This window comes from Balaenoptera musculus, chromosome 16 (assembly GCF_009873245.2).
Source record: "Balaenoptera musculus isolate JJ_BM4_2016_0621 chromosome 16, mBalMus1.pri.v3, whole genome shotgun sequence".
Taxonomy (NCBI): Eukaryota; Metazoa; Chordata; class Mammalia; order Artiodactyla; family Balaenopteridae; genus Balaenoptera; species Balaenoptera musculus.
The window spans coordinates 22,725,705-22,739,270 of record NC_045800.1 but is presented as its reverse complement, the minus strand read 5'-3'; the positions used below and the strand labels follow the sequence as shown (position 1 = coordinate 22,739,270).

At 41.1% G+C, this 13,566-nt stretch overlaps 1 protein-coding gene across 1 annotated transcript in view; it reads right to left on the bottom strand.

Annotated features, from left to right (window-relative positions):
* Positions 1–13,566, bottom strand: part of SORCS1 (sortilin related VPS10 domain containing receptor 1) — a 414,532-nt gene that overhangs the window by 150,914 nt on the left and 250,052 nt on the right. The gene's annotated exons all lie outside the window — the stretch shown is intronic.

Below are 13,566 nucleotides of genomic sequence, written 5' to 3'. Positions count from 1 at the left end.
CAAACATGCCCATACGCCGTATCCTTCACACGTGATGTTCCATCTGTCTGCAATGCTTTTCCACCCAGCAGACCCAGCTCTCTCCCTTACTTCCCTAAGGACTTGGCTGAAAAACCAAATGCCACCTTATCAGAGGTTCTTTCTTTGACAGCGGCCCCTGCCCCGCCCCATCACTTTTTATCTAGACTCTGCTTTGTTTTGCTTCCTAGAACATACCACAACCTGGCACTATGCATCTGTTTATAACCTGTCTCCCCTAACCAGAAGGTTAAGCTCTATGAGAGTAGGGCCTTTGCAACATCCCCTACTATCCTTCATTCATGCCTAGAAGGGCAGCTGGCCTAGCACAGATGCCCAACAATGCTTTTCAAATGAATGGATAATAAATAGGGCTGCAATGAACCAGACCTGGCTTCACATCTTAGCCTGCGGCAATGGCAAAAATATTTAGCCACTGTAAGCCTCATTTTCCTCATAATTAAAGTGAGGAAAATAATCATAGGTCCTACCTCCAAGAGTTCTTGTAAGTAGTGCAGCAGCACCAGCCAAATAATAGGAATATAATGCACGATCCTAGCATCCGTGTTGCTTGAGAACACATGGGGCAAAGGAGGGGGAGGTATGAGTAAGTGGCAAGATCTTTACTACGCTACCTTTTGTTCTTGTTTTAAAGCAGGAGTCAGACACATGAGGAATTCTTCAAACCCTTAGAAATTGCCACACATGCATGTTATATGGACTGTTGCTGCTGAGTCCTGGGGGAGCCTGAGGACCCAGGAGAAACCCAGTCCTTTATCCTAGAGTTAAGATCTGGACATCTAACAAGGTCATGGTGAAGGTGAAAAGAGATGAGACATGTCAAGAAAGGACTTTAGCAGGCAGCAACCTAAGTGCCCATTCACTAGCACAGGAATGAATAACAGGCAGAATCGTCACACAGCGTAAAACGATACAGCAGTGAAAAAGACTGCAGTGGAGCTCCACTCAGCACCATGGACAGAGTGCCACGCAAAGTACTGGGCAGCAAGGCGGAAGGGTACCCAAGGTATGATACCATTTCTGTGAAGTTCAAAATATACAAGTCAATATTATACACTGTTTAGGGATACAGACACAAACAACAGAAGGTAAATGGTATGAAAAGGAATGACTGACACCCATTTCAGAAGAATGGTTAGTGGGGGTAATCGGAAGATGCAATTTGAGAAGAGGTACTGTGGGCTTCAACTGTGTTTGCAACAATGTTAATTCAGAGGTTGACACAAACTGGTCCATCCAAACCCAGCCTGTCATCTGTTTTTGTGTGACCCATGAACTATGAATGGCTTTCATATTTTTAAATGGTTGAAAAAAATCCTAAGAAGGGTAACATTTCACAACCTGTGAAAATTATGTGAAATTCAAATTTCAGGGTCCATTAGTAAAGTTTTCTCAGAACACACACGCATACACACACACGAAAGATTTGGAGATGACAAATTTCTCTCGTGCACCTCTGTGTTCTCCCCCTCGGGATGGGAGGTAAGGACACGGACCTTCTCACAGATAGGTGAGCACACAGGAGGCAGGGGAAGTGGTAGCACATAATGGATACAAAGGACGGAATTTGAAAGCTGCCCAGCTGAACCTGTTACTGCACTGTCACTGTCAGGTTTTTCACTGCTGTGTGGGGAGGCTCGTGTTATCTTATTTTATGCTTTTCTGGTTGGTTTTCAGGGTCGTCTTTAGGCTGCTAAATCAGAGAGGCCAAATTGAAATCAATAGTCTTTGAAATTAAGAGACTTTTGCAATATGAAAAATGGGGTCAGAAGGACACTGCTAGAAAGACAAAGTGGTAGTGGTGCCAAAGCCTGGGAGCTCAAGGTAAAGTAGAGGTTGCGCCCCAACTGCTGGCTGGAGACTCCTGACTTTCACTCTCTCTCCCATGCTGCTGTGATTTTCTTTCCCACCTTATTTGCACAGCAAGATTTCTTTTTACCTGATACTTTAACACCCTCTGGGGGAAGGACTAAGTGCGCCCTCTCTGCTGCCAAGCCCATTGTGATCAGTGTCAAGTAAAGTCCTCAGGTCCTGACCCCCGTGGCATTTTCCATTGTGGCCAACTCCAATTCCTCCAGGAGTTCCCCCTTCACTCCAGGCCTTGGCAGCCCAAGGACTAGTTATTGGGCTGGCCACTTCCAAGCAGCCGGCATCCCAGGCTTTATCTGTTGCCTGTAAAGCTCAAGGAAAAACCTGGCAACCATTCTATACTGGTCTGAATGTCCTCTCCACGCATGAAAGGAGGACACTGTGCACACGGTACCAAGAACAACCGGAGACGTCTGGTTAGAAATCGGTGGGGGAGTAGAGGACGCTCAAAACCCCGTCAAGCAATGAGGTCGAAGGGAGTTCAGGGGATGCTGTGAAGTCCCTTCAGGTGCCTCCTAAATGTATCTGGGACGTTGGATTACATTTCTAGGATCACTATCTATTCTCAGGTGCAGGTTACTCAACATGGGAGGATGCCTTTCTAAGCCAGAAGAAACACCTCTGGAGTATATCCTTAAGAACTGGAAACTTAAATTTTACTGTAAGAGTGCCTGGCCTTTATATAAATTGGGGGATGGAAAATGGCCTGAAAATGGGTATCTTGCAATTGGATCTTTATTGTCACAGGATGGGAAAATGGACTAAGGTTCCCTGTGTTCAAGTTTTCATGGCCTTTTATCATAATCCTGCTCTATGCGGTTCCATAATCAAAAGCCTGAGGAAACAGAACATCTCTCCTAACATTCTAAATGATCCCCTTCTACCTTCTCCCAACTCTCAGGGGGGAACCAAGCTGCCCCCACTCTTGCAAGTTTCCTTACTCCTCCAGATTCTTCTGACCAAACTAAGGCCCTGCCTCCCCAGAGAAACAATCCCTGCTTGGACAACATTTTATCAGCCAGTCTGCCCCTGTTATTAGGGCCAGTTTGAGCACTATTTGGTCATATTTTAGCTATGAAACTATGACTACAGAAAGGAAAGATGATTTTTTGTTGACAATATGGCCACAATATTCTTTAGACTCTGGAGAAAATTGGTTAAAATAAAGCTTTTTTTGAAATTGTAAAACCGGTTCTTTTTGCATGTGCAATTAGAGAAATCTAGCTTGTTAAAATACTTTTTGGTATATTTTCAAAATTCTGACCCTGAGAGAATAAAAATATGCCTAGGAGAAAGCTTGAGGTTAACTCTTATCATGTCCTTGGGAAACAAACACAGCCCACTTTGCCTGAGACTTCGGCCTTGGGTTGCTTAGTGAAACTTCAAGTCAAAAAAGAAAAAAAAAAAAAAAAAAGAAGCAAAGAGACAATTTAAGCCTCAAGCGGGAAACTATGAGATCTCTGTCTGGATATATGTATGTCTCAGTATGTGTCTTTGTCTTTGCATAATATTGCTGAGGTTAATTTGTAAATGAGCTCTATTTAACTGGCTTAAAAAAGAAAAGTGCTCACAAATCAAACAATTCTAAATACAAGACAGAAACTAAAGATGTTTGGGTTTATTTGACACACGCCTTGTACCACATTGAGAAAAAAAGAAAACGTGCTTTGGAAAAATACATGTTTTTAGAGGTTATAGAACGTGATCTTGAGTTTGCCAATCAGAAAACGCCAGTATGACAAACAGTTCACACCTGGTTTCTTCTTGGTTTTCACTAGAGGTTAAGGTTTTTTAAGGGTTAAAAATTATAATATGTAATCAAAGCTACCGAAGTGACAAGAGAAGCATTTCAGTGTGTAAAGCAAGTAGGATATATGTTGTTGGCCAGAGAAGATATAAAGACTGGAGATATTTTTGTTGGGGAAAGTGATGATAATAAATTTGTCCTACAGTTAGTTGTTTATAGATGAAAAAAAATGGGCAAGTTATTGATAATATGGATGCAGAAAGTGATAAAAGTTTTGTGGAAAAGGAACTATGAAAAAAAATTTGGTACGTTGTTAAGACTGATTAAGACTAAATTGAAATTAATTAGGTAAATAAATTTTGCTATTAACAGTAAGCTGGTACCAGACTGAAATTTGGTTCTCTCTCTATATTAAAAGAAATGCTGCTTTTGATAACAGACTGTGTGAATTTCTTTGCCTTTAAGTGATTTATATTTGCTTTTGAAATCTTTTGTTACTTTGGTTAAGTAAATAAGTATTATTTCACAATGATCTATGAAGATTATGGCACACGTAGATAAAGTTCATTCTGCTTCTACGAGATTAACCCCCCATTGTCAGACTTTTGCCACCCTGATGCCCTTGTAGCATGGCAACCGTCTACTCCTAAATCAGGGAATTTAAAATGGGTCGACAATAGCTGTAGATTAAACAGTCAGCACTATGGGAAGACATATGTGCTCTTCCCAGATCAGGGCTCGAACCCATGTCCCCTGCATTGGCAGGCAGATTCTTAACCACTGCACCACCAGGGAAGCCCTTGTCTGTGTTTAATAAAAATAGGGGTAATTAAAAAAAATTATGTTTCACTAAATATTATCCTAGTTTCATTAATTAAGGTCTGTGTTTACTAAGACTCACTTCCCAGATAGTTCCTTGCTGTTATGTTATACTGTTATAAGTTTTAATTGAGTTATTAAAGGGACACTCTAAGTTTGTTTCTGAAGCCTAACTTTGTAATCAATCTTTGGATAAAGATCAGATGCTCCATGATCTACAACCAGGAGGTTAACACCAGGCTATAGTCATTCAAGTTTAAAGAAACAATTAGACTATGCTAAGGATAAGGAGCCTGGTAACACTAGGAAATTGGGCTAAATGCCTTATGGACAGTGCCAATGTATACAATTTCCCTTAAAGATAAGGACTGGTAAAAAATAGACTAAGCCAGACAAACTGGGGATGTACTAGGCTGTACCTAATGAAAATTTCTTAACTTAAGTTCTTTCTTATGACCTTACTAATACTGCTAGCTATAGTATTTCTATTTTTGCCTGTTTCACAAAATTGTTGTTTCTTACATTACCAAATGTGTGACTGAGCCGCTGATAAAATGATGGTATATAGTCCCATATGAGATCAATGACTGTAAGAGTGAAACTGCAGATACAGGAAGAAGCAACAAGAGGGAATATTTTCCTGGACCATAAGAGACTAGTAAAGCAGGAGGTCCAGAGACTTTTGGCTACTCACAAGGCCTAGTCCAGAAATGGCACACTGAGCATTCCTAGCACTGTGGGACAAAACAGTCATAAAATGCCCCCCAACCATGGTTGAATTTATGACCATGAAGGGGCCCTGCCGACAGGAAACTGGCACTTGCTTTCTGCCTCTACAAAGATTGAATCTGGAACTGCTGCAGCTGCTGACCTTCAATACCCCCCGAAAGGAGTTTAGGGTGGAGATCAGGAATGAGGCACTCTGTGCTCTGGGAAAAAAATGACAAAACAGGCCTTCAGATAGTTAGATATTTTCAGGTAAGGATTTTTATGAGCCCAAATTCTCACCTTTCTCATACCTAGAAAAACACTAAAATCATTAACAGTGACAACGGCTTTGGTTTATGTGTTAATACCACATCAAAGGTTAAAAGCTACTTGGATAAAACTAGACAACTGGCTACCTGACTACAGGTCTCCTCAAAGTGCCAAGTCTAGACTGGGATTCAGGTTTATCTTCTTAAAAAAAAATAAGATCTATTTTGTCTATTAATGTTCAGGTTGTCACTCCTCCAACTACTTCTGAATCTGTTATACCTACATCAATAACACTAGGCTAACAAAAAAAGACATGGAAAAATATATATGACCACACCAAACGGCTCCATTCCTTTGGACAGGGTAACCCAAGCCCTGACTCTATCTGGACCAGGATCAAAAATTGTTACCAAATATAACTTGGTTCTTACTCCTGCTTTGGCCACTGGTTACAATAATTCTTTTACTGATATTTGCTCCCCCCACCCCTCCCCGCCTTTTTAAACTACTTGTTAAGTTTGTCTCTTTCATATTGCAACAGTTTCACAGCAGGATAATGGTGATGCAGAGATTTAAGCCACTCCTCAGAACAGATCCTGCCAGAATAACAGCATAAGTCACCCTGGGGCCCCTTAATGAGACAGGGTGAGAGCTCCATGACCCCAACTAGATACGGTCTATGAGTCCCTTGCCAGCCTGAAGAAGCGACAGAAGACAGACCATCGTCCCTCATGCTCCCAGTAAAGATTTCTTGGGGTTCATGTCTCTCAGGTGGAATTTGAGGTAGGAGATAGACGGGCCCCTGCGCTGGACAGCTGGTGTTTGTCAAGTGGAGTAAAACTGAAGCTTTGTTCTCACCCAGACACTCCAAGGACAAAGCTAGTGGCAGAAGGTGAGCCCTGCTGAAGTAAAGAGATAAGATGACCACTCCTCAGGTCAAGGAAAACTCCCCTATCTGCACATGTGCTGGAAGGCTCCTTGGGGGTCAAAAAGGGAGGGGGCGCCACCCCATAATATGTGTGGACATGTACCCACAGGCCTCTGTGGTGGGATCCACCTTAGCAAATAGTTGCACATGCATGTTGGGGAGCGTCCTAGGACCAGTCAGGTGTGAAAAAAGAAACGAGATAATTGGCCAGAGGTAAACAAAGACCCAGAAGGACTGTCCTGTGTAAGTGATTTAAACCACCTCTTCACTGTGCTCCTCATTCAGGACGCCCACACTCTTCCCTGGGTGTGTATCTCTGCCTAGTTTCTGACTAACTGCAGAACTAACTCCTCATTAAGGGAGGACGCCCAAACCCTTCCTCTCTGGGTGTGCATCTCTGCCTTGCTTCTGTCTTAACTAAACAAACTGTTTCTCTGTGTGCTCTCCCACTTGTTGTGCTATGTCTCTAATAATAAACTTTGTACATGTTTTTACAGTTTTTGCCTCTGTGAGAAATGCATTTTTCACTGGGGGCAAGAGCCAGGGCGGGTGGTGGTTAGGATTCCTGGTTTTCATCCAAGCTACCCAGGTTCAATTCCTGGGCAGGGAATTAAGATCTCGCTTCACATCACCACTCACTGCTGCCTCTCCAAGATCAGTAGGTACCACTGGACTCTCTAAGTCTGGAAGCTTGATTTAGGGATAGGGGAGGAGAGGTGAGAAGGCATTTGGTAAACGTGTTGGGAAGTGATGAAACCAAGCAGGACCCTGTGGGGCTCCTGGACACAAAAGCCTTTCTGTGGCACCATTTCTTGATTACAGGAAATAGGCTGCATTCAGCCTCCAAGACCTTTCCTGAGTTCCAACAGGCAGGTTCAAATGGTTGCTAATTAGGGAAGGGAAGGGATGCAGATACAAGGGAGGACCAGTCAAGAAACAATAGTGCAGCCTTGGGCAGGGTCCTGGTTGCCCCCTCAAGGGATATACATAACAGCATCTTTGAGCTGTTTTGCAGATACTGAAATCCCCACCAGGTGGGAGAAGTTAATGGTATGCTGCCCACAAGCATTTAGACCCCAGACTTTCTGGAACCAGAAGGTTGATGATGCTAATTCCCACTTACCTTCCCACCAACCAATCAGAAGAATGTCCATGAGCTGATCACAGCCTCCTCTTTGAACCATTGCTATAAAACTCCTCACTACCCCCTCCAGGTCGGGACACACAGTTCTGAGGGCATTAGCCTGCTGTGGCCCCTTTTCCCTGGCAAAGCAATAAAACTATTCTTTTCTACTTCACCCAAAACTCTGTCTCCAAGATTTAATTCGGTGTTGGGGTACAGAGGCCAGATTCTGCTTCAGTGGTGGGGAGCTATCAGAATCTGAAACTGACCAGAAGTGGAAACTTCTAACCTCTTCCCAGGCCCCACCCTAGAAGTGATTAATATATTAACTGACTGAAAAAGAAGGTAAAAGAAGGCTATGAAACATGGGGTCTAATAATGCCAATTGGTGTACTAGAGCTGGAGTGGCAAGTTTGATATTTTTTAGATTTGCATAAAAACGCAAATAATGCATAACGTTCTTCTCTAGAACATTAAAGAGATTTGATAGCTTTTGAAGGGTCATTGAAGAGGAAATACAAATAACCAAGAAAAATAAATACAAATTCTTAACCTCACTCCTAAGTAAATAAATACAAATTAAAACAATAAGGATATGCCACATTTTTGCTCATCAGACAGGCTATGTTTAAAAAGATTTTCATAACAACCTGGACTATTGAGGGGATGTAAACATAGGCATTCTCATATTTAGAGAGTATGCAATGATGCATCTATTTCAGAGGGAAATGTGACAATGCCTATAAAAATTAAAAATGTACACACTCTTGGATTTCCCAGGGAAATCCCAGGGATTTCCTGTCATTAATTTTTCTTTGAGCAGTGCTTGCTCCCTAAACACGTTTGAATGCTTACTAACCAAATAAGTAATATGTGCGTACATGTGTGTATCAACACTCTTTGAAACAGCCAAACATCTATATATCTATTAATGAGATGGTGATTAACAAAAGTATAGTTGGCTGTATAATGGGGTTCCTATGTAGTGATTAGCCATGAAGTAGCTAAATTTATATATACTGATATAGAAAGATTTTTAACTTGCTATTGCATTCACCCACACTGAATCTGGCATAACAGTTTTACAACATGAACATTTGTGAGTGTGTATGTATGTGTACACACATACATATTTATCTGTATAAGCCTAAACAATTTCTGGAATAATATAGAAGACATATTTTTTAAAAAATACCAACTTTGGGGACTTCCCTGGTGGTCCAGGGGGTAAGACTCCGTGCTCCCAATGCAGGGGGCCTGGGTTCGATCCCTGGTCGGGGAACTAGATCCCGCATGCGTGCCACAACTAAGAGTCCGCATGCTGCAAGTAAAGATCCCGCATGCCACAACTAAGACCCGGCGCAGCCAAAATAAATAAATAAATAAATAAATATTTTTTAAAAAAATAAATAAAATTACCAACTTCAGGGAATGAGAATGAAGGTCAGAAAGTGGATCTACTTTTCCCTTGATACACTGGAATACTACTTATCTTTTTAGTGTCATTGTTGCTACTTCTGCTGATATAAAAGTAATTAATGCTTATAATGTAAACTCAAACCAATTCATTGCTAACATACTGGGGACTGACGAGAACTGAGGTCTATCACCTTCCCGCAGTATCTCAGCAGTGTTCGCCTTATCCAGATATTGATATGCATGCCGTTCAATATGGAAATTCGATTGGAGGGGTGGAAAGTGAAAAGCAGAAATGAGATGTCCAGTTCTTACCCACAACAAGAATTAGTGAGATGGTGGCTATACAAAGTTGTGATTTTCCTTTGATTTTTATCTCAGCTTATAAAATGCTGGTTTGAGTTTCGTTTCAGAAAGAGTTTGGGGGCAGTCTTTTTCATAGCTGGTTAAAGGGCCAAGGTTGTTTTTCCCCAATGAAAGAGATTAGTCCTATGGCAAGTTGTTACAAGGTTAGTTACTCAAACAAATACATGGAGACCAGTAATTGTCCCCTGTCCCTGCTGGCATGGATCACTACAAGTACAGAAAACATTCAGGTCACTGGCCAGGTCTTTCATTTCAGAAGTAAAAGGGAGAAGCAATAAAGCTCAAACTTGGTACTGCAGGTTCTCTTACAAGATGATGTATATAGATGAGCATAAATATAAAACTATAGACTCATGTGCAATTACCATGCAAAGAATTCTGATAAAAGTTATATTCTTTTCCTCCAAATCACATATACATACTGGCATACAATTTCAGGGAGTCATGAGTTTCTCATGCTCATCCATTAGCCCTAAGGGACTCTACACACCCTATGGTTAAAGGCCCTTCTGTAAGAAGATGTGCCCAATGGTGACACACACAGATATTTATTAAGTCAACACACATGAATGTGCCAGGCTCTGAGCTATGTTTTGTACATAGAACCAAGATTAAGTAAGATACAGCTTTTCACAAAGATTTCAATCCAAGAGTTGGGTCAACATTTTCTAACTACATAGATTACATACATACATAAACACACACACACACACACACACACACACACACACACACACACACACACGCCTGTACCTATATTAGGTAAATCAATAGAATGTAGGTTTCCTTTTTACTATTATAATGTACTGGGTAGCAATTTTAATGTATTAGGTGCATACAATGCGTGTGCACATTCATACATACACACACACACACAGGGTATTTAAACAGTAAAATCTTTGTTTCCTGGATGAGGACCTGTCAATTTGTCCTCGGTTGAACACAGGGGCCAATAACAAATGCCACATCCAATAAACACGTTAAAAATATTCCAATAATACTTCCTGTGATTGACTGTAATTGAGGTTGCTCTCTTCAGCTTGTTTCCCAAGGCAGAGAGGTGGTACCAGAAAGAATAACATTCTTGTCCTGGTTGTTAACTACAAAACATCCAGATTTCAGAGCACAGTTGGCAAGAAATGTTTGTGCAGGCCACAGACCTTCGTAGAGCAAAAGCTTTCCAGAGCTCACCTCCCCTCAAATATGGAGACTTCAATTGAAACAGAAATTAATTATAAAATGTAATCTAGGGAGATTTGAAATGACACTAAAACTAAACTTCGAATAACAAGCCCACGTAAGCATTTGCCATCCACCCCGTGGCGATAAGCAAAATAAGCAAGGAGGGATTTTTTTCTGTGTCACGTGTCTCAGTGCATTGTCTACAAAATTCCTAAACCCATTAAAATCAGAAAAAAATTACTTGTTACAAAGTAAAAAAAAAAAAAATCATATTATTTTGGCATACACCCTACCAGATGTATGACCTAGAATATACATAATGGGTTTCATATACTAAACAGTAATGAAAGGATGGAGAAAAAAGAGGGATCCCAATTCCGGAATGGGGAGAGAGATAACATAGAGATACTGGATTTCTTGAAGCAAATGACCAGTCTGGAGTCTGATTTTGATAAATACACTCTCAGTTATATTTGCTAATAGCTTGCTACTCTGACCTCTCCGTGTTCTTTCTTTCCTTCCTCCTCCTCTGTTTCTTTGACCTGAAGCCATGTTTACTGACTCTCTCGGAGAGAGACAGACAGACAGACACACAGAGGGAATATGACACTGAGAAAATCTCATTGTTTTTTATATTTACTCAGGTCAGGAGTTAAGCTTAGATCCTTTATTTCAATTGGTACGGTTTTTTTTTTTTTTCATGTTTTGTTTTGACAGGGATAACTTTTCTAATTAAATCCCTTTATTGAATTTTCACTCTTGGATAGTTTATGAAAATGCTGTCTTTGCAGAAAAGTAAAATAAATAAAATTAGAACTGATATATTTCATGCCTTGTGAAAGCTGAGCCTGAGATGACAGTTTGGCATTATCAACCTCCGTGCCTGCAGGGAGCACAGGAATAATGTTGGGTGAGAGAAAACGTGCCGATCAGGGAAAGTGACAGCCTTGTTGTTTTCAGAATATGGGGTAATGTGCATTAAATGCCAAAAGCCAGAAAGCAGCATTATCCCCCAAAGCTTGAAAATAAAAGCAATCTGGGATGCTACCAATTCCATCCAGAGCTTTCTAAACAAGGGGTGTAGTCATGGGAGACAGACCCTAAAGCTCTTTCATTAGTCTTTCGTTGTGGGACTTTGTTACTATAAGTGTGTTCCACAGACCAGAGGCATCGGCTTCACCTGCAGACTCCTGGGCCCTTATTGAATCAGAATCCACATTTTAACAAGATCCCTGGGTGGGTCGTTATGCATGTTCAAGTTTGAGATGCAATGCTCTAAATTTATCAGACAACCTGGTAAGTGAGGTTAGGTAGCCAGCTGGTAATCCTGACAATTGGTCAACTATGTGTTCATTCATTCAGTAAATATTTATTAAGCTCCATCTACATGTAGACACCGTAGAATGTGCTGGAGATGCAATACTGAGCAAAGGTATACTTGGCTCCTGCTCACATAGAACTTAATAGGCTGGTGGAGAGGAAAAGTTGTGATCAAATGGTATGTGTAATTTCAAACTAAGATGAATACAATAAAGAAAAATAATAGAGTTGGATGAAAGCAAACAAAATAAACTGGTTTAGATTAGGACTTCAAGAAAGACTTCCTTAAGAAATGGATGCTCTCCCTGGTTTTGATATAGTTCTATGGTTATTTTGGATGTTATCATTGGGAGAAGCTGGGTGAAGGGTTCGGGGGAACTCCATACTATTATTTTGCAACTTCTTTGTGAGCCTAAAATTATTTCAAAAAGTTAAAAAAATTAGAAATGATGCTTAACCTCAATCTGAACGATCTTCAGTAATGCGTTACACTGAATTGGTCAGGGAAGGGGGAATAAAGAAAGGTATTCCAAGCAGAGGAAACAGCAGGTATTAGAGTCTTGTTATGGAGACATAGAACTTTGTAGTTTCTAAGAATTGAAAGCAAACCCAAAGGGCTGCAGGTGATGACCGAGGAGGGCACCGAGTGAGATGAGGCTGAGGAAATGGGCAGGCGGCAGATTATGTTGCAGCTACAGGTAAAGGTGAGAACCGTGTTATTACTAGAGCAATGGGAGCTAAAACAAAGCTCTAAACAGATGGCACGGCAACTTCTGGCTTAAGACAGCTCTGGCTACTGTGTACTGAGAACTGAACCATGGAATCCAAGATAATATTATCAGCTCTGGTCACCACCAGAGAGAGCCCACTTGATACAGAGGTGGGAAAGCAGCTCTAAACTGTTGAGATTATTCTGTGTCAGGTACAATCTGGGCACATTACATATCAGAGCTTTGCCTGAGTTTATAAAGGAGAAAGGAGATGGTCAGCTTGGACCCTGATCTTTCCCCACACTGATTCTGCCAAAGAATATATTCATTCCCCAAAGGGGGAAAGAAACCTCTGGAGATAAAAATATCTCCCTGTGAGCACACAGTAATGGAGCAGGTGTGGTTTCTGGAGAGTTTGGATGGCAGGGGTGACCAGCTTCTTTGAGCTGTGAGCTGGTAAACCATGGGTATCATCTGCCTTTGCATCAGAAAAGTGGAGGGCAAGTAGACAGGCTCAGTGTCAGTGATGATGAAGTGTGTGAATTGTGAGGGATATTTTTAAAACAGGGAAGGTCTCAAAAATTAGATTATCACCCCCTGGCTCAGTGCTGAACAACTTCGACCAGCCCCTTGGCACTGTGGTAATTGGAGTCTGTTCTCTTCCTTTTCTCTGCACTTGAGACCTCTTTCTTTTCGCCTGGGTTTTCTCCCCTCATCTATTTTCCTTCTATGCATTTCCCCCTTTTCTCTTTTTCCTTTTTCCCTTTCACCTGTAGTTCCCTAGTAGTACCCCCTGAAATGCTTAGCCCTCCTGGAGATCCTCAGGACCAAAGAAGGGGAAGGAAATCCATGTTGTTGTTATTTAAATATATTACTTAAACTTTCTATGCCTTGGTTTCTTCATCTGTAAAATGGGAACTACCACCTATGAATTGTAGTGAAGATTAATTGTGATAAAGTATAGAAAGCCCTTAGCATAATTCTTGGTACAGGGCAAGTGCTTAGTAAATATTAGCTACTATAGGGATCATTATTATTAACTTTAATTTACAGTGAAGAAATGGAGGCA